At 47.8% G+C, this 19,844-nt stretch overlaps 1 pseudogene; it reads left to right on the top strand.

Annotated features, from left to right (window-relative positions):
• LOC115642032 overlaps positions 1-18,888 on the top strand; it is a 28,169-nt pseudogene extending 9,281 nt beyond the window's left edge.
• The last annotated feature ends 956 nt before the right edge of the window (positions 18,889-19,844 follow it).

Here is a 19,844-nt window from a genome sequence, read left to right as displayed (position 1 = left end):
TAAGTGTTGATCCTTTTACTTTGCTCTGTGCCCGGGGCTCCAGCTGGTCACTTAAAAGGTGCATCTCCTGCAGGGCATTTGAGTTCTGTTGCCTTTCTGGACTGAGCCACAGTTAGCTGAGAAACAGAGGGAGCTTCTTCAGTCCTGACACGGGAGCTGTTTTGGACATTACATAAGGTTCACACCAGGCCTGATTGGGTTATGATTCATCATGTAAAATGCTCAGGAGTAACAGCTGTGCCTGACTTACCCTTTAGAGCAGGAATAATTGGAACACAACTCCCTACAGCAGTGGTCCCCAAAATTTTGAGGGTTGCATCCCCTCCTTTACCCCATTCCCGACTCTCCCCTTGAGCCAGGGCCGAGAGCGGGGCCGTTGCTCAGGTCAGTGGGGAAGGACATGGACTGGAGTAATGGGGCTGAGTCTGGGTCTGGGGATGGGAGCAGGGTCAGAGCCATGGCCGGGGGGTGAGGCTGGGGTTGGGAGTAGAGCATCAGTCGGGCTGTGGTGTGGGCCAAAAGCCAAGCCCATGGCCAGGTGCGGCTCCACTTCCAGCCCCACCCCTGCCCCCAGCCTGGGCCAGGAGTGGAGCTGCAAGGGGCTGGGAGTGGAACCATGCTGAGGCTGGGGATGGAGCCAGACATGCGGTTGGAAGTCAGGTATGTGGCTACTGGTGGGACCAGAGCAGAGCTCAGGGTGGGGAGGGGCTGGCTGGTGCTCCCTCCCTGCCCTTCATGGGGGCTGATCTGGGACCTATCATGTCCCTCCAAAGGTTCCTCTGTGTCTCCGTAGGGGAGCGCACCCCACAGTTTGGAGACCTCTGCCCTATAGATAGCAGACTTCAGGAAAACAGCATGAGATGGGTGATAAAGTACTTTGATAAAGTAATGATCTTGCTAGAGTGAATGTGGGTATTTGTGGGTGGGTGTGTGAATGCCTTTTAATGGCTCAAATCAGAACTGCACAATTGTGTGTCATAGACCCTACAGTGCTCAGAGTTAAGGGAATTACCACTTTAGCTCTGTTCTCAGGGGTTTGTGCTATTGGAGTTGGAGGATCTTGCTTGTATTTCCACTGCCAATGGGAAGTCCCAAATGGCTGTTACAGGCAGCACAAAGAGAACCATGGGTTTCAGAGTAGCAGCCATGTTAGTCTGTATCCATAAAAAGAACAGGAGTACTTGTGGCACCTTAGAGACTAACAAATGTATCTATGCATAAGCTTTCGTGGGCTAAAACCCACTTCACTGGATGCATAGAATGGAACATATAGTGAGGATATATATATACACATACAGAGAGCATGAAAAGGTGAGAGTTGTCTTACCAACAGACAACTCCCATCTTTTCATGCTGTCTGTATGTATATATATATATATATATATATATATCCTCACTATATGTTCCAATCTATGCATCCAAAGAAGTGGGCTGTAGTCCATGAAAGCTTATGCTCAGATACATTTGTTAGTCTCTAAAGAGAACCATGAAGCCGTTGGTGATTTCAGGTTTATGATGGTCTATTAGAGATGTGTGACAAAAGAAACAGTGTTCTCCCCGTGATCCAGTGAGGAGGATGATAGTGGTGGTTTTGTTTCCAGGCAAAGAAAGAGAAGGAAGAGACTCACTGTGTTCACTGGAAATTCATTGCTGGGAAAGGCACCTGGGTTGAGGATGACTGCACTGCTCTGCACATGAACAGCACTCACACCATCTGCAGCTGTGACCACCTCTCCAGCTTTGCACTCCTTATGGGTCACTGTCATAAACAGATAGCTAAGGGTTAATGTCTCTTTCACCTGGAAAGGAGTAACCTGAAACACCTGACCAGAGGACAAATCAGGAAACAAGACTTTTTCAAATCTGGGTGGAGGGAAGTTTGTGTGTGAGTCCTTTGTTCTTGTCTTGTGTCTGTCTCTCTCGGCTATGAGAGGATTTTTCTGTCTCCTGCTTTCTAATCTTCTGTTTCCCAGTTGTAAGTACAAAGAGATAGGAAGACCATAGGTTTATATTGTTTTCTTTTGTATTTACATATGTGTAGTTGCTGGAATGTGTTAAATTGGATTCTTTTTGGATAAGGCTGTTTATTCATATTTCTTTTAATCAATTGACCCTGTATTTGTCACCTTAATACAGAGAGACCATTTTAATGTATTTTTTCTTTCTTTTTATATAAAGCTTTCTTTTTTAGACCTGTTGGAGTTTTTCTTTAATAGGAATTCCAGGGAATTAAGTCTGCAACTCACCAGGGAATTGGTGGGAGGAAGAAGTCAGGGGGAAAATCTCTCTGTGTTAGATTTACTAGCCTGACTTTGCATGCCCTCTGGGTAAGGGGGAAGAGAGATTAGATATCTCGGTACTAGTGTTTTCCAGGACTGGAAACGGAGAGGGTGGAGTCCCTCTGTATAGATTCACAGAGCTTGCTTCTATGTATCTCTCCAGGAACCCAGGGAGGGAACACCTGGGAAGGAGGAGGGTGAAGGGAAATAGTTTATTCCCCTTTGTTGTGAAACTCAAGGAATTTGGGTATTGGGGTCCCCAGGGAAGGTTTTTGGAGGGACCAGAGTGCCCCAAAACACTCTAATTTTTTGGGTGGTGGCAGCTTTACCAGGTCCAAGCTGGTAACTAAGCTTGGAGGTTTTCATGCTAACACCCATATTTTGGGCGCTAAGGTCCAAATCTGGGAATATGTTATGACAGTCACACCGGAGTGGAGGTATCTCACTGTTAGACTCAGATCAAAGGGCTGGACTCTGAGCTCCTGACTTGGGCAAAATCAGTGGGAATTTTGCTGAATGAACGCTGAGTAGGAACCTCGCGGTATAATCTGTGGCAATACAGGAAGGGTCAGAGTCAAGGGGGCTGGGCTGGGGTTGTGATCTAAGGTGTTTAGAGTAGCCCACACTGACAATGCCAAGGTCAGGGCAGGCTGCAAAAAGGAGAGCAGATTCCCCCAGAACTGATGGTTAACACTGTAGTTAGAATCACCAACTAGTCACAATCTGTGCTCTGGATCCCCCACACTGGTTATCGAGAAGCTGAAAAAAAGAACTCACACAGCCCACTTGATTGCATTCCAGTCTTTGGTTCCCAATCAGCAGATAGGTCCAGTAAAGTGAGAAGTTACTTAAAATTCTAATCACTTAACAAAATATTTTTCTGATCCCCAAAGGGGCAGCCACATTGCCAGGGCAATATTAGTTTGGATCTTACCCAAAATACCACGCTGCCAGCCAATCCTTTAGTATCTAAAACTAAAGGTTTTATTATAAATGAAAAGAAAGAGAAGAGAGCAGTTAAATGATCAAAGCAGTGGGTTCATTGTATAGCTTAGCGGTTCTCAAATTTTAGCAAACCAAGGACCCCCATTTTGATTAAAATTTTTTCGCAGACCCTCAAGTCCCTGCTCAGCCCCAGGCCCCACCCCTATTCCATCCATTCCCCCAAGGCCCCACCTCACCCTATCCCGCGCCCATGCCATCCCTGCTCCTCCTCTTCCTTACCTCTTTCTGCCCACTCCCTCCCAGTGCCTCCTGCATGCTGCTGACCAGCTGTTTCCTAGTAGGCAGAAGGCACTGAGAGGGAGGTGGAGGACTTTGTCAGTGGGGCCTGCAGACCTCCTGGAATACTCTCATGGACCACCTGGAGTGCTGTTGGGGACCCCAGTTTGAGAAATGCTGGTATAGTTGATTACTCTTGATGGGCTATCGAACAGACTAAACTGTGCTGATGCCAATCTGTCTGGGGGTATCACCCAAAAACACAGCACAGATACATCACAGATATTTATAACTCATGATGCAAAGATGATACATACTTAGCAAATCATAACTTTTTGACTGATACCTTACATGGCATATCTTGTAAGATTCATTGCAATTTTGTAATATTGGCATCCATAATATAAATGGTCAACCATATTCCATACAATCATAGAACTGGAAGGGATCTTGAGAAGTCATCTAGTCCAGTCCCCTGCACTCAAGGCAGGACTAAGTATTATCTAAACCATCCCTGACAGATGTTTGTCCAGCCTGCTCTTAAAAATCCCCAATGATGGAGATTCCACAACCTCCCTAGGGAATTTATTCCAGTGCTTAACCACTCTGACAGTTAGGAAGTTTTTCCTAATGTCCAACATAAACTGTCCTTGCTGCAGTTTAAGCCCATTGCTTCTTGTTCTATCCTCAGAAGTTAAGAAATTTTTTTCTCCCTCCTCCTTGTAAAAACCTTTTTATGTATTTGACAACCATTATCATGTCCCCTCTGTCTTCTCTTCTCCACACTAAAAAACCCAATATTTTCAATCTTCTCTCATAGATCACGTTTTCTAGACTTTTAATCACTTTTGTTGCTCTTCTCTGGACTTTGTCTAATTTGTCCACATCTTTCTGGAAATGTGGTGCCCAGAACTGGACACAATTTTTCAGTTGAGGCCTAATCAGCATGGAATAGAGCGGAAGAATTACTTCTCATGTCTTGCTTACAATACTCATGCTAATACATCCCAGAGTGATGTTTGCTTTTTTTGCAGCAGCGTTATACTGTTCACTCATATTTAGTTTGTGATCCACTCAGGGCTGTCTTTAGGCATACGCAGCAACAAACATGGCTGCATAAGGCACCCAAAAATTTGGGGCACCCCTGCGTCTTAATGTTCACTCTTCTCCCTCTTCATCCCCTGTTCTGACCCTTCCTGCAGGCTCCCACAGCTAGCTGCTGCAGCCTGGTGACTCTTACTCCTGAGGGGATCTAGTAACTTAAAAGCGAAAGCCTCCAGTCTGCCAGACCTATTAGCACAACACTGAAACTGCAAAAGGGCCATTCAAGTGGTATTGAATCAATTTAACAGGCATTTGCCAACCCTAGGTGTATACTGTCAGTTTCTGAATTTACTGACAAACAGTTGTGCATTACTGTAATATTTACTCGGAACATGTTAGTCTACAGGACCTTAATTTAAAATTTGCTTTAAAATATTTCCTTAGCAGATTGCTGAAGATTATAAAATCACATCTCTAAAAAGTCCTTGCAGAGATTTTTAGATCCACAGTGTGAGTCTTCATCTTTAGCTCTAAATGCTTGGATCTACAGACATTGAGTTTTTTAAATAAATTCTTCAAAAGACCACTTATCTACAATACACATTTTAATTTTAATTACTATAATACAAAAAACTTTCTTCCGAAGTCTTCCTGTCCTTCTGTCCATCCCTTTCTCTCTTCACATTCTCCCCCCCAACACCTCGAAGAGAGGCTAGTCCTTAAAGGGACAATGCTCCTTTCCTTCCAGATAGCTGGACAAATGTGTTTCCCTTTCTTTACTTCTGACTATTTGATAAATTAGTTTTAAGAGAATCCTCCAGCAAAATCAGTACCTTAGTAAGATAACTAAGGATTTTATATGCTTAAAATCTTTGGAAATATATTTTTTAAAGTTGATGAAATTTCATAAACACGTCTGTTATGGAGATCATACAAAGTAAATTAGTGTTCCTTTTTTCTAAAAGCAATGAACATTGTTATGAACACACTAAACGTCTGTGACTGATTAATTTAAAATAATGTCTTTGTTTCAGTGAGTTAAATATGTAGTAATCAGGAAGGGTTACTTCATGAAGGCTTAAGAGTACTTAAAATATAAAATCATCTTAGAAATATTGATTAAGAAAATGTAAAACAGAGAAGAGCTGCATCATGTATTCCATAATATTTAATGTTGTATTCAGCAGGAGAGCTGACAAACAAATCTTTGACACACTTCAGGGTATATCAAAATACCTGTGACTGACATTTTTTATTCCTAAATTTTATGCTTTTAATTAGGTACCTTCTGCATGTCCAGCCTTCACCTTCTGGCATGCAGTGGAAAACATGCTCCATTTTCTTTTGGGAAAAAGCCACTCTTCTGCAATTTCTTTCTAATGTCATTTGCCTCATTTGGGTTCAGGGATTTGGCTGGAAGGGGATGAGGAGGGAGACAGTGGGGAGGGGTGGGGCCTGGGCAGAGTGAGGGTGGGGTCTGGGGTGGAGTAGGGTGGCAGCTTCAACCATAGCCCAAGACTGCAGGTAGGAGCGGGTTGGCTCCTGCACACCCAGCATGTGCTGAAGTGTCCTTTGGCAGGGGATGTATTTACAGAGATGAATGTGCCGGTGCTGTGCTGTGATGGGTTTGGTCACAGAGACCCTCTTGGGACTGTCACCTGAATTACCGAGATTACCTCTGAGCCCGTATACGGTGGTGTTTATGTGGCTATTGTTTATTAGTACTGTAGTGTCCAGGAAGTGGATCTCTTGTGTGGACTGGTCCAGGCTGAGGTTGATGGTGGGGTGGAAATTGTTGAAATTATGATGGAATTCCTCAAGGACTCCTTTTCCATGGGTCCAGATGAAGATGTCATCAATGTAGCGCAAGTAGAGTGGGGGTGTTAGGGGACGAGAGCTGAGGAAGCATTGTTCTAAGTCAGCCATAAAAATGTTGGCATACTATAGGGCCATGCGGGTACCCATAGTAGTGCCACTGATTTGAAGGTACACATTGTCCCCAAATGTGAAATCTGTCAGTCTCTAAGGTGCCACAAGTACTCCTATTCTTTCTGTGGATACAGACTAACTCGGCTACTACTCTGAAACCAGACAGAACAAAGTAAGTTACCAAGCAAAATAAAACACGTCTAAGCCTAATACATTAAGAAACTGTTTACAGGTAAAATCTTACTCTCAGAGATGTTCCAATAAGCTTCTTTCACAGACTGGACTCCTTCCTAGTCTGGGCCCAGTCCTTTTTCCTGGTACAGTCCTTGTTAGTTCCAGCAGGCATTTTAGGTGAAAAGTCAGGGCTTTCTCATAACTGGGATCCCCTTGTTCTGCTCCACTCCCTTTTATAGCTTTGGCACAAGGCGGGAATCCTTTGTCTCTCTGAGTCTCCACCCCTCTTTCTAAATGGGGAAGTACCAGATGGATTTCAGTATCATGTGACATGGTCACATGTCGTGTGAGACTCAATTCTTCCAGGGCTGGCCTGCATGTACCCCGGAATGTTTGCAAGTAAATGTAAATGGGGAGCTATTTACAGGTGATTGATTCTGAAGCACCCTTAATGGCTTCCACTTAACATCAGTAATACAAGTTTATATTGTATTTGCCTACCTCCAAACATAGAAATATTACATGCAAACAAATGGGATGAACATACTCAGTGGATCATAAGCTTTGTAATGATACCTTACAAGAGACCTTTTGCATAAAGCATAATTCAGTTGCATCATTTATACACTCATAAGCATATTTTCATAAAACATTATGGAGTGCAACATCACATGCACATTCTGCATGAAGGAGAGAGTATGGAGGTCTCTGTGGGGAACTGTGACTCTGCCACATTGAGGCAGTCTGGGTGGCTTGGTATCCATACTGTCTCGTCCCTTTCTCCTCGCCCCCCAGGCTGCCGTTGGGCATAGGATCACCAGTTTAATAATACGGCGTATGGCCCCATGGTCCTAAGGACGACCCTGGATCCACTATGACCCCCAGACCCCTTTCCACAGTACTCCTTCCTAGGCAGTCATTTCCCAGTTTGTATGTGTGCAACTGATTGTTCTATCCTAAATGAAGTACTTTGCATTTGTCCTTATTGAATTTCATCCTGTTTCTCCAGTTTGTCCAGATCATTTTGAATTTTAATCCTATCCTCCACAGCACTTGCAACCCCTTCCAGCTTGGTATCATTCGCAAACTTTATAAGTGTACTCTGTATGCCATTATCTAAATAATTGATGAAGATATTGAACAGAACCAGATCCAAAACTGATCCCTGCAGGACCCCACTTGTTATGCCTTCCAGATTGACTGTGAACTACTGACACCTAATCTCTGGGAAAGATTTTCCAACCAGTTGTGCACCCACCTTATAGTAGCTTCATCTAGGTTGTATTTTCCTAGTTTGTTTATGAGAAGGTCATGAATGACAGTACCAAAAGCCTTAGGGCTTGTCTACACTGGCAATTTATGGCACTGCAACTTTCTTGCACAGGGGTGTGAAAAAACACACCCCTGAGCACAGCAAGCTTCAGTGCTGTAAAGTGCCAGTGTAAACAGTGCACCAGGTAGCTACACCTCTTGTGGAGGTGGGTTTTTTTGAGCGCTGGGAGAGCTCTCTCTGAGGCTCTGCCGCGACTACACAAGCCACGTTAAAGTTACGCTATGCTTACCTACATGCCAGTGTAGACTACCCCTTACTAAAGTCAAGATATAGCACATCTACCGCTTCCCCATTATCCACAAGGCTTGTTACCCTATCAAAGAAAGCTATCAGGTTGGTTTGACATGATTTGTTCTTGACAAATCCATGCTGACTGTTATTTATCACCTTATTATTGTCTAGGTGTTTGCAAATTGATTGCTTAATTATTTGCTCCATTATCTTTCTGGGTACAGAAGTTAAGTAGACTGGTCTGTAATTCCCCAGGGTGTCCTTACTTCCCTTTATTTCCCATATAGTGCCACAGGGCTTACTGATGATTCTTCTTTTGAGGTGTTACAGAACAGTGACCCACTGACCATCATCACCTACATGGGACTGACCTTCTCCCTTCTGTGCCTCCTCCTCGCCATCCTCACCTTCCTCCTCTGCTGCTCCATCCGCAACATCAGCTCCCTCCACCTGCAGCTCTGCCTCTTCCTGGCTGACCTGCTCTTTCTCACCGCGGTGGTCCGCACTGGCAGTCGGGTCTGTTATTCACTTTTATTCTTGGTTTAAAATTGAGCCATGTCCAGATCCTCTGTCAGCATTTCTAAAGCTCCCCTCAACCCAGCACCTTTTTATATCCTCAGCTGGATGGTAACATTTATTCCATGCTCTTTACTCCTCTCCAAAAGAAATCTCTATGGGTGAAACCAGTCCTTCCCTGTTCCTTGTGGGCTCCTTCCTTCATCATTCAGACAAAGGAACCCCAATTTCCAGGGTCACAGTCCCCTGCCTGTCCTCTCTGTCCCCACACTGATGGCAGATGCAAGACACCTATACCCTGAAGCAGATATAGAGAAGAGAACCTACACCCTCCAGGTCTCTCCCTGTTATGAGGATCGGGAACTTGTTTATGTCCCTGCTCCCTTTCCTAGGATTCCTCACGGTATCCAACAATTTCCATGATTCATTTGGGAATTACAACCCCCAGAAACCCACTTTTCTGAGTGGAGATCAAGACAAGACCGGACTCTGAATGATTGAAAGGACCAGCCAACTTGCCCTTAGACAAGCCCTCCTTAGACTGAAGAACATATTATCTCTGCGAGAGCGCCATAACTTGAGAGATGTGTTAATAAAAAGCCCTATGTGACCCTCACAAAAGCCCCCCATCTCCAAATTCAGTATTTCCCTTCCCGGAAGCAGTGTCCCAGAGCTCTGTCTCATCCTGTCCTCAGGTGGTGTGTGCTGTCATTGCTGGATTACTACACTACCTCTTCCTGGTCTCCTTCACCTGGATGTTCCTGGAGGGGCTGCACCTCTTCCTCACCATCAGGAACCTGATGGTTGTGAATTACACCAGCGCCAGCCGGTTCAAGAAGAGATTCATGTACCCATTCGATTACAGATTCCCTGCCTTGGTGGTGGCTATTTCTGCAGTGGTGAATCACGAAGGCTACGGAACTTCTGAACAGTACGTGCAGCGCCCATCCCAAAGGGGAGCTGGGATGTGGCTTCCATGCGGTTGTCCAGCTCACTCCAGGTCTGACTTGAACCTAGATTTCTCTGCTCATCCTGCCTGGGAGCTGAATGTCCCCCTGGGACTCTTCCCATCCCCAGGGACACTAAGCTGCCCTGAGCGCTGTAGTTGAGTTGTCCCCTGTTGGACATCTACATTCCTCACCCCACTGATGATGAGGAAGAACAAACCAGAAAGATCCCAGCTTGATTCCAGGTCCCAGGCTGGGTTTGTGGGGCTGGTGGGTAGGAAACAAATGCACCTTCTTCCTGTGAGCAAATCCCTGAGCATCCCCTCTCTAAAGTGAGTGACTCCACTAGAACAGGGGAGCGGTGTGTTCTAGACACCCCAGACTAGATCCTCAGCTAGTGTAAATCAGAGTAGCTCCACTTCCTTCAGTGCAGCTAGGCCAATGTCCATCCGCTGCATGTCTGGCCCTCCATCAATACTGCGCCCTTCTGCCAGAAAGAGTCATTTGAGGAGGTGGAAGAGGAAGTGGTGGCTGAAAGCAGGAGATGCCGAGGTAGATGGGAGGGCTGTTAGTCTGCTGCCTGCAAGAGAGTTGGCCATGTCACAGGCAGGCTGAGATCCATCTCGCTTTTGAGAGCCAACTGCCCTGTGACACCCCCTCTCTGCCCCTGAGGCTGAAAAAGGGCAGTAATCCCATTAAAGTCACCTTCTTCTTTCTCCCTGCCTGTAGCTGCTGACTCAGCCTGGACAGAGGCTTTCATTGGAGCTTCCTGGGCCCAGTCTGTGCCATAATCCTGGTGGGTACCTCACAGAACCACAGGGCCCCATTCTCCTCTCACCTCTGCAACCCTGTGAACTCCAGTGGAGCCAAGAGAAGAATATCTCCCAGAGAATTTAATATCTCCCAGTGCCTCCTGCCTGCCAGCGGGCCCACTGATCAACTCCTCCCTGCCCATCCCAGTGTGTCCCGCTTGCCACAATCAGCTGTTCTGTGCAGGAGGCGCTGGGGGGGAGGGGGCAGAACTGCATGGGAACAGGTGGGGCGGGGACAGGAAGAGGCAGTGGCTTGGGGAAGGAGTCGGGTGGGGGCAGAGCAGGCAGTTGAGCACCCCGGGGCCCAGAGGAAGCCAGCGCCTGTAGTCTTCCCTAGTTATTTTGTAAACAAATGCTCAGAACAGGGGCTGCCCCTTTCTATGTGTGAGTACAGAACCCAGTGCAGTCTCAATTAGAGCCTCTAGGTGCTACCATGCTATGATTAATTATAATATGTCATTACTCATGCAATGCTGCCATGGAAGCAAGTGGAATCTCTGCCGGAATGAGGATAGTTTTGTCTCTTGCCTTGTCTGGCCTGGCTGGTAAATAACCCAAGTGATGGGGGAAGGGAAGGTGGCTGCAGCGTCGGGAGTTTGAGGATGGAACGGTACTTTGTTGCAAGAGATAAACAGGGCCGGCTTTAGGCCGATTCAACCAATTCCCCTGAATCGGGCCCCACCTCAAGAGGGCCCCATGCTCAAGCCCCAGTACGGTATACCGGCAAGAGCTTGTGCACTGTACCGGCACGGCTTCCCCAGGGGGCAATTTAAAGGGCCTGGGGCTCCCAGCAGGGACTCTGGGGGCTATTTAAAGGGCCAGGGCTCCAGCTGCCTCTGCCGCACCTTCTGCCTGCAGCCAGCCCCTGCTGCACCCCCTGCCTGCACCAGCCCCCCATCCCCTGCCCTGTCTCCAGCCAGCCCCTGCCACACCTCCTGCCCTTCCCGTACTAGCCCTGCACCCTCTGCCCTGCCTGCACCAACCCCGTGCCCCCTGCCCTGTTTCCAGCCAACCCCTGCTGCACCCCCCTGCCTGAAGCCAGCCAGTCCTGCACTCCTCTGTCTCCAGCCCTGCCAACCCCTGTGGCCCTGCCTGAAGCCAGCCAGCTCACCCCACACCCCTCTGTCGCCAGCCAGCCCCGCATTCCTTTTCCTGCCTGCAGCCAGACTCTACCTCCAGTCAGCCTCTGCCCTTCCTCCAGCCAGCCCCATGTCCACTGGTGCCCTGCAGTTCCCAAGGCAGTAACCCTGCTTCAATGAGGGGGGCAGGGAGCAGCTGGAACCCACACATGTGCACATCCTAGGGTGACCAGACAGCAAATGTGACAAATTGGGATGGGGGTGGAGGGTAATAGGATTCTATATAAGAAAAAGACCAAAAAATTGGGACTGTCCCTATAAAATTGAGACATCTGGTCACCCCAGCACACCCCCAAGGAGTGGCAGGGACCCACACATGTGAATTGGAGATCCTTTCTAGTTCAGGCCCATCTTTTTAAAAAAGAACTTTAGGTCAGGTTAACATATATCTGTATTTTCCCAGACATATCAGATTTTTTGGTACTTAAATTGCCATCTGGGAGGAATTTTTAAAGTTTAAAAATTCCTCCCAGATGGCAATTTAAGTACCAAAAAATCTGATATGTCTGGGAAAATACAGATATGTCTGGGTAAATACGGATGTATGGTAACCCTATTGGTACAAAAAATACATATTGTGGCACATCTCTTAAATGAGAGCTTTTTTTAGGGAATCGGTTGCTAAGAAATGAAAGCCTTTTTTTACATGTTTTTTTTTAAGTCATCCCTGCTGGGGCCCAGCTGAAAATTTTCAAATTGGGCCCTGCACGTCCTAAAGCCGGCCTTGGAGCTAAAGGTAGCAAATGTCCTTGCAGATTCCTCTCCATCTCAGGCAGCAGGTTAAGAATTAATTTCAGCCTCAGAATTGAAGGGAACACTCTATAGACAGGATCTAGAAGCTTTGGGCCAAATCACATGGCTCTAAATCTGGAATAACTGCAGACCCCATTGGAATCAGTGAAGTCCCTCCAGATTCAGAGAACAGCAGAATGTGGTCCTCTGGCTGTATGATCACATGTGAAGCATTGCAGCCCTGCCTATGCCAACAGTTTCCTGCAGGGCCTGGGACCAAGGTCTGGCAGGGAATGGTATATAGCCCAACTTGACGAGCAGTCACTGGTGTGCAGTCGTCTGATCCCATAGGATTGTTCCGTGCCTCAGCCAGAGAGACTGGCCTTGGCTGGCATGTGTTACAAGGAATATTTCATGCTGTTTCCACAGATAAATTTAACATTTTTTCTTGTAACCCTCTGGATCCTGAGAGACAAACTCTCCTCCCTTAATGAAGATGTGTCCACTCTCAAAGACACCAGGTAGGACAGCACTACATTTAGTAGAACAGGGGTGGGCAAACTTTTTGTCTCGAGGGCCACATCTGGGTGGGGAAATTGCATGCAGGGCCATGAATGTAGGGCTGGGGCAGGGGATTTGGCTGCAGGAGGGAGTCTGGAGTGAGAGGGGGCTCAGAGCAGGGGGCTCGGGTGCAGGAGGGGGTGTTGAGTATTCGAGGGAGCTCAGGGCAGGGGGTTGGGGGCTCAGGGTAGGGGGTTGGGGTGCAAGAGGGGTGCAGCAGGAGGTTGGGATGCAGGAGGGGGCTCAGGGCAGGGGGTTGGGGTGTAGAAGGGGACTCGGGGACGGGGTTGAGGTGCGGGGTGCAGGAGGGGTTTAGGATGCGGGCTCCGGCCCAGCACTGCTTACCTGGAGTGGCTCCAGGATAGCAGCGGTACACAGTGGGGCTCAGACAGGCTGCCTGCCTGCTTGCCCTGACCCTGCGCCACTTCCAGAAGTGGCTGGCACCACATCCCTGCAGCTGCAGAGCCCTTTGCCCCCCTCCCCCTCATCCTCCAGGGACTGCAGGGAGGTGTTGCCGGCCTCTTCTGAGAGTGGCATAAGGCCTGTGTCGCCACGTGGGTGGCAATCCTGCGGGCTGGTGGGCCGCATCCTGTCCACGGGCTGTAGTTTTCCCACTCCTGTACTAGAAGGGTCCAGTGAGCATCCGGTATGGGAATTCCTGTGGGATTCCTCACAGATTGCTGCTACCATACAGCTGAGCACATGCCACTGTAGGGTTTCCAGGTTATCTTGAGGACTTTTGGCTTGATGAGAGAGTAACAGCCTCACTGCCCAAGGAGCTGGTAAACCCTAACTCACATCAGGGGTCCATTACTCGTGAGTCCTATAGTTGTTGTCCATTGGACCATGTGTTAAAATAAAAGACTGTTACTCACCTTTAACTGTTGTTCTTCGAGATGTGTTGCTCATATCCATTCCAATTAGGTGTGTGTGCACTATGTGCATGATCGTCAGAGAATTTTTACCTGAGTAACACTCGGTGGGTTGGCTGTGGAGTCCCCTCGAGTGTCGCCCTTATGGCTCCGGATATATGCTCCTGCCGACCCAGCGCCCTCTCAGTTCCTTCTTGCCGGCTACTCTGACAGAGGGGAAGGGGGCGGGTTTGGAATGGATATGAGCAACACATCTCGAAGAACAACAGTTACAAAGGTGAGAAACCGTCTTTTCTTCATCGAGTGCTTGTTCACAGCGATTCCAGTTAGGTGACTCCCAAGCCTTATCTAGGCGGTGGAGTCGGAGTGAGATGTTGTGGAGTGAAGGACCACTGAACCAAATGCAGTATCACCCCTGGACTGCTGCACTATCGCGTAGTGGGATGCGAAGGTATGTACTGATGACCAAGTTGCAGCCCTACAGATCTCCTGTATGGTCACATGAGCCAGGAAGGCGGAGGGCGAAGCTTGAGCCCACGTAGAGTGAGCAGTAAGGTGCGTAGCTAGGACACCAGCCAAGTCAGAGCACGCACAGATGCATGATGTAATCCAGGACGAGATGTGCTGTGTGCAGACTGGGAGGCCCTTCATCCAGTGTGCCACCGCGATGAACAGCTGGGTTGTCGTCCTAAAGGGTTTTGTTCGTTTGATGTAAAAGGCGAGGGCCCTGCAAACGTCTAGGGAATGCAGCTGTTGCTCTCTTCGAGAAGCGTGTGGCTTCGGAAAGAAGACCGGAAGGTTGACATGGAAGGCAGACACCACCTTAGGAAGGAAGGCAGGGTATGGTCGCAGCTGTACCTTGTTCTTATGAAACACCTTATATGGTGGGTCTGAAGTGAGGGCTCGAAGCTGTTTTCCAGGAAAGGTACAGAAGCGAGCAAGTGGCCATTGGCTTGAATGGGGCACCCATAAGCCTGGATAGGACCAGGCTGAGGTCCCATATAGGGGCCAGCTGCTGAATCTGCGGGTACAGAGGTTCCAATCCCTTGAGAAATCTGCTGACCATGGGATTGGAGAAAACGGAGCACCTGTTTTTGCCTGGGTGGAAGGCTGAAATTGCTGCTAGGTGTACTCTGATGGATGAAACTGTTTCAAGGCCTTGCTGTTTCAAGGACAAGAGATAATCTAGGATGGTAGGTACTGGCACATCCAGAGGGGCAGTATTGTTCAGGGCACACCAGCAGGAGAAACACTTCTACTTGGCCAGATATGTGGACCTAGTAGAGGACTTTCTGCTACCCAAGAGTACGTGCTGCACCAAGCGGGAGCAACGCAGCTCAGATTGTGAGCCATGCAGCATCCATGCTGTGAGATGGAGGGATTGCAGGTCCAGATGACACAGTCGGCCATGCTCCTGAGTGATCAGGTCCGGCCACAATGGGAGTGGAATTGGTGTGGTCACCGACAGGTCGAGGAGAGTGGTGTACCAATATTGCCTGGGCTACACGAGGGCGATCAAGATTAAGCGGGCCTTGTCTTTTCACAATTTGTGAAGGACATTGTGGACCAATGGGAATGGAGGAAAGGTGTAGAGCAGATGGTCTTTCCACGGCATCAGGAAGGCATCCACTAGGGAGCCCAGAGAGCACCCTGGAGAGAGCAGAACACCTGGCCCTTCCAATTCTCGAGAGAGGCGAAAAGGTCTAATGTGGGGAAACCCCCACTTCTGGAAAACAGAATGGATAACGTCTGGGTGAATCGACCACTCATGAGCCAGGAAGGACCTGCTGAGATGATCTGCTAAGGCGTGTTGGACTCCCGGGAAAAATGACACCACCAGGTCGATTGAGTGGGCTATGCAGAATTCCTACAGGCAAATGGTTTCCTGACAGATGGGGGATGATCACACTCCCCCTTGCTTGTTGATGTAAAACATAGCCATTGTGTTGTCTGTGAAGACTGCAACACAACGGCCCTGAAGGTGTTCGCGGAACACCTGACGCCAGGCGTACTGCTCTCAGTTCCTGTATGTTGATGTGCAGGGTTATCTCTTGTGTGGCCTAGATCAGCTATGCTGTGTTCCACAGTTCCAATAAGCATCATGGGCGGTAAGAAGAAACGGAGGGGGTGCTGGGTCGCCAGGGACATATATCCGGCACCATACGGGTGCCGCTCCAGGGGGCACCACAGCCGACCCACGGAGTGTTACTAGGGTAAAAAACTTCCAACGATTGTGCATGCGGTGTGCGCACACCTAATTGGAATTGATATGAGCAAGCACTCTAAGAAGGACAATTTGCATGAATAAGAGTATGGTGTATTGGACCTTAAATTAGACACAGTACAGCCAGGATGGCAACTGAAGGGTCAAGTCAGGAGAGAGGAGAGGTCTATGTCAGTAAAGGATCATCGTGGGACAAACTTTTCTGCCATATGCATCATGTTGGTCCCTGGATAGATATTGAGATGACAGTCGCAGTCTGTTCCAAAGCCCGCTGAAGTCAATGGAAGTAATGGGACAGAAGAGGCTGCTTGATCAGTGAGGCTCTTGCAGTAAGTCCTGTGGCACATTCAGATTGTGGTATGCAAATGATCTTTAAAGCAGCTCATTATGAAATCTGTTTGGAAGGAACAAGATCAGAGCTGCCAGCTGGGAGTGCTGGATGGAGACATGAGAGGGGAAAAAGATTTTAGGAACCAGATCAGAATGTTGAGGCATCAGAAAGCCATGGTGTTACTTACTGCATGTGCCTAGTGCTGTATCAGCACAGACTTTCTCCTTATATTCAGAGCTGGGCCATGTGCTACTTAGGGAGGAAACTCATCTCTTTTCTCTGGGTCTGTGGATACTGTCAAGGTAAAGTGCCATCCATTGAGGAGGAAGGCAAGTGTGGCTCACTGTTGCTCTGTAGCAACCCCTCTGACTATTTATGGAACAAGATAGATGGGTTTCTGAGATCCCAATATCCTGTTCCCACTTGATTGTCACGTTGCCAGGGCCTGATGTGAAGGGATTAGAAACAAAACTGTAATGAGAGGTTGAAACATTTGCTTTGGAAGAACCACCTGTAGGAGGGGAAGGTGTGTGTGTAGGGGAGGAAGATGGTTGGGCACAATATTGTATTTCAGATTCATAGGTGAAAGTTGCCATTGTGTTCGTCTTGACAGTAACCCTAAGTCACAGTATAGCGGGTGCTAGATGTTTTGCCCCAAACTGCCCAGAGCTCCCGACTCAGTCACTCGCCATAGGGTCGTTATAATGGGATCTCTCCATCTGCCTTTATCCAGGCTACTGACTTTTAAAGCCATCGCCCAACTATTCATTCTGGGCTGCACATGGAGTCTTGGTCTCTTCTAAGTCGGCTCAGCAAAAATGGTCATGGCGTATTTATTCACCATTGTCAACAGCCTGCAGGGAGCCTTCATCTTGCTGGTGCACTGTCTCCACAGTCTCCAGGTAATGCCCATGGTGCATTATCAGCCACCCAGTGACTTCATGGGCCTAGCAGTGGCCTGGCCTGAGGGTGTTAGTTCCATGATGTAGTGACCATGTCCTTTATTCTTCAGGTGAGAGAGGAATACAGGAGATGGATTAAAGGCACAAGAAAACCCAGCTCCACAACTCAAACTTTTAGTCTGTCAGCGTCCACTGTCACTACCAGCACCAAGATGGTAAAAGATCCTCTATTCTGTTCCAATATCTGAATCCAAAAGTCACATCCATCTGGGTCTGTTGTAGCTCCTGAGGTGCCTTGTCCCCTGAGTGACACGTGCTTGTTTTAATCCATCTGAGAACAGCATTGGGAGTCTTAGTGAGATTCAATTTCATCTAAATCAAAGGCGAATCCCAGGTCTCCTAGAATCCATCACAGAACTCCTCTTTTCTTGTGCACCTCCACCTTCCCTTCCCTTTGCTGGTTTGCAAGCTCCATGCATCACTCACTGTGGCATGGGCTGGGAAGGTGTTGGCTTTGACACACATTCAGGTAATTATCCAGCTGGGGAAGCTTGCAAACCAAAACCTGGGTGGAAATCTTGTCCATGCAGATGGGCCATCCCCACTGAAGAGTTAGCACTGGATAGAATTTCCTCTGGCTCCATAACCTCTCCTGGGAAAGGATCCACAAGCTTAATCTGGAGGGAAAAGTGGAGCCTTATGTCTGGAAAAACCTCCCTGCTCCAGTCCCTGCATGAGAGGCCACAGCCTTTATCTGGAAGTGGACATTTCTGGTTTATTTAGAGCAGCCTCTGTTAACTGCTACTTTATGGCTCACCTGTGTGTGGCTGGGGGAAGGGAGCGGGCTTTGTCTACACTTGTTTAGTTATTTTCCTGCATGTGATGTCACTTCAGTTGGGGCTGGTTGAATTTTGCAGAGGCCGCAAAATTCCTGATGAGGACCCAGTCTGATCCCATTGAAGTTGACTGGCACTTAATGCATATTTGTTTTGCTGGCAGTGAGTTGAGGAGATCCCTCCACTTCATATCCATGAATCAATCACCTCTCCAACCAACAACGTTTATCATACAGCCGGCTTTGCTGTTCCAGTGGGGCAGGTGCTTCAGCTGCCATTCTTCATCACAACTATATAAACCTGGAAGGGGAAGCAAGATTGGACCAAATCCTCTCTCTGATCCAAATCCACAACTCCTACTGAATTCAAAGGGCACCCTAGGGTTCTAGCTGGGTGTCTCTCACAGATTTAAAGGGTCAGATCCCAGGTCAGAGAGCAGTTATTTCTTAGGGAAAGCACACCCTGCTTGGGAGAGGGGCAGGGCTGGGGTGTTTTGCAGAGCCCTTGCGTGCTGTGTGTGAGCTAGCTCTGCTGTTTCACTGTAATGTGTAAATAATAAAATAACCTGCTTATGGACCTTGGTTGCTTCTTTGGTTTGAGGGTTCTGTGTATCCTGGAAACCTAGGGCCCAATTCTAAAGCCTCTTTATGCCAATCCAGCAGTGTAAAGGGGCTTTAAAATGGGCAGAAATGGCCCTTTGATTAGCCCTCCAGTGCTTGTGGATTCCTCTGTGCTAACCCCAGGTGCTTTTGTTTTGCTTGTAACCTTTAAGCTGGACCTCAAGAAAGCCATTCTTGGTGCATGATCCTTGTAGTTGCTCTTTTAAAATCTGGCAGTAGCCTGAGTTCCCAGATGTATTTTCTTTCTTATTTTTTATTAATAAAATTTACCTTTTTAAACAACAGAATTGGATTTTTGTGTCTTAAGATGTTTGTGCATGTTTAATTAGCTGGTGGCAACAGCTGATTTCCTTTTTTTGTCTTTCTCAGCTCTTCCCTGGATGGGGAGTCAAAGGGCTTGAGCGTACCTCACAGGAAGGAATTCCCAAGTGTGCCTTCCTGAGCTCTCAAAGGGGTTCTGCACTTGAGTGGTGACAGCATCTATCAATCCAAGGTCAGAGAAAAGCTGTAACCTTGGGAGTTTAATACAAGCCTGGAGTGACCAGTATTAAGTTTTAGAATCCCTGCGGGCCCCCACCTTCTGCACTTGAAGTGCCAAAGTGGGGAATCAGCCTTGACATGGTGGCAGAGAGGTGAGATTATTTTGAACCAGAGGCACAGACCTCAGGATTTTAAAAGGGTTCAGCCTGCAAAGCCCAGGAGTCCAACAAGCAGTTTATTTTTTTTCTAGCTTTGTGGCAACAAAATAGCTAGACTAGAGTGGGGCAGCCTTGTGCATGGGGTTGAGGTCGGGCACTGAAACCCTAGAGCAATCAGTCTTCCCAAAGTGGCATGTGTAACGATGCTGGTTCTGGCGGAACCCAACTGAGAGTGCCAATTCAGGACAAATTGCTTAAAACAGGATAGTTACAGCCCAAGGCTGGGGTTTTTCCACTTCTAAGGCAAACCAAACCAGCCAGACAAAGAGGACTTTGGTCTCACCTCACTGGATAACCACAAGTCACACAAGCAATTCCCTTAGACACTCCAGATTCCCAGCATCACCACCAGTGCCATTTGTTATGGGGACAAATGGTTATGAAAACCAATACCCCAGTAAAAGAAAAAAGGTTATCCTGATCCCATAGGACCAAGCCCCAGA

This window comes from Gopherus evgoodei, unplaced genomic scaffold (genome assembly GCF_007399415.2).
Source record: "Gopherus evgoodei ecotype Sinaloan lineage unplaced genomic scaffold, rGopEvg1_v1.p scaffold_37_arrow_ctg1, whole genome shotgun sequence".
Lineage (NCBI taxonomy): Eukaryota > Metazoa > Chordata > Testudines > Testudinidae > Gopherus > Gopherus evgoodei.
Note: the sequence above shows the minus strand (reverse complement) of the source record. Positions and strands in the feature narration are given on the sequence as shown.